A 1,355-nucleotide genomic window follows, 5' to 3' on the forward strand; every position below is an offset into this window, starting at 1 on the left:
GAATGTGGGAAGTCTAGAATGAACCCTGTGGTGTGGACTGAAATTGAGGTACCAGCATGGACTCACAGTTTTTCAATATATAGAGAGAGTCGGCCCTTCATATCTGTGGGTTCCACATTGGTGGATTCAGCCAACTGCAGGTGAGAAAAATTTGGGGGGAAAAATGAATGCCTGCATCAGTACGGAACATGTACAGACTTTTTCTCATTATTATTCCTTGAACAAGACAGTATAACAACTGTTTACATGGCATTTGCATTGTATTAGGTATTACACATGATCTAGAGATAACTTAAAATATACAAGACAATGTGCATAGGTTATATGCAAATACTACACCATTTATATTAATATAATGGACTTGAGCATCTGTTCATTTTGGTATCCCAGGAGGTTGTAGCACATATGCCTATGGATTCTGAGGGACAACTCTGTGTGTGTGTGTGTGTGTGTGCATGTATGCGCACACACACACACACATTCTTAGATAAACACAGAAGTAAATACGGTTGTTGTGTATCCTGGTGAGAAGGACTAGAAACAGTGACACCTCCATAACAGATGGATCATATCTATGACCCAAATCTCACTTTCTAAATATCCAAAAGTAGAAATCAGAGCTTGTTGGAGTAGTTGATTCAAGGGCTAGGATAGGAAAAAAAAAAAACAAGATGTGCCTGGAAAAATGTTTTGTTCTTGTTGTTGTTTTTGGAGATAGAGTCTCGCTCTGTCACCCAGGCTAGACTGGAGTGGACCAGTTATAGCTCACTGCAACCATAAATTCCTGGGCTCAAGAAATCCTCCTGCCTTAGCCTCCCAAGTAACTGGGACTACAGGTGTGTACCACCACACCTGGCTAATTTTTAAAAATTTTCGTACAGACAGGGTCTTGCCATTGTTGCCCAGGCTGGTCTTGAACTCTTGGCCTCAAGAAATCCTCTTGTCTCAGTCTCCCAAAGTGCTGGGATTACAGGTGTGAGCCACTATGGCCTGCCATATTTTTATTTTTGATTGGCAAATAATAATTGTATATATTTATAGGATACAATATGTTTTGACATACGTATACATTGTGGAATGAACATATTAGGCTAATTAACATACCCATCACCTCACATACTTATCATTTCTTTGTGATAAGAACATTTAAAATCCATCCTTTTAGAATATAAGCATATTTTAGGCTATCGTATTTTTCAAAATATTAACTATAATCACTTTACTGTGCAATAGAATCACCAGAAATTGTTCCTCTTATCTAACTGATATCTTATACCCTTAGACCAATATTTCTTTTTTACCCACCCAACCACATCCCCACCCACCACCCCCACCCCTTAGCCTCTGGTAACCAT

The sequence above is a fragment of the Propithecus coquereli genome, unplaced genomic scaffold (assembly GCF_000956105.1).
Source record: "Propithecus coquereli isolate 6110/MARCELLA unplaced genomic scaffold, Pcoq_1.0 Scaffold611, whole genome shotgun sequence".
In the NCBI taxonomy this organism is placed as follows: domain Eukaryota; kingdom Metazoa; phylum Chordata; class Mammalia; order Primates; family Indriidae; genus Propithecus; species Propithecus coquereli.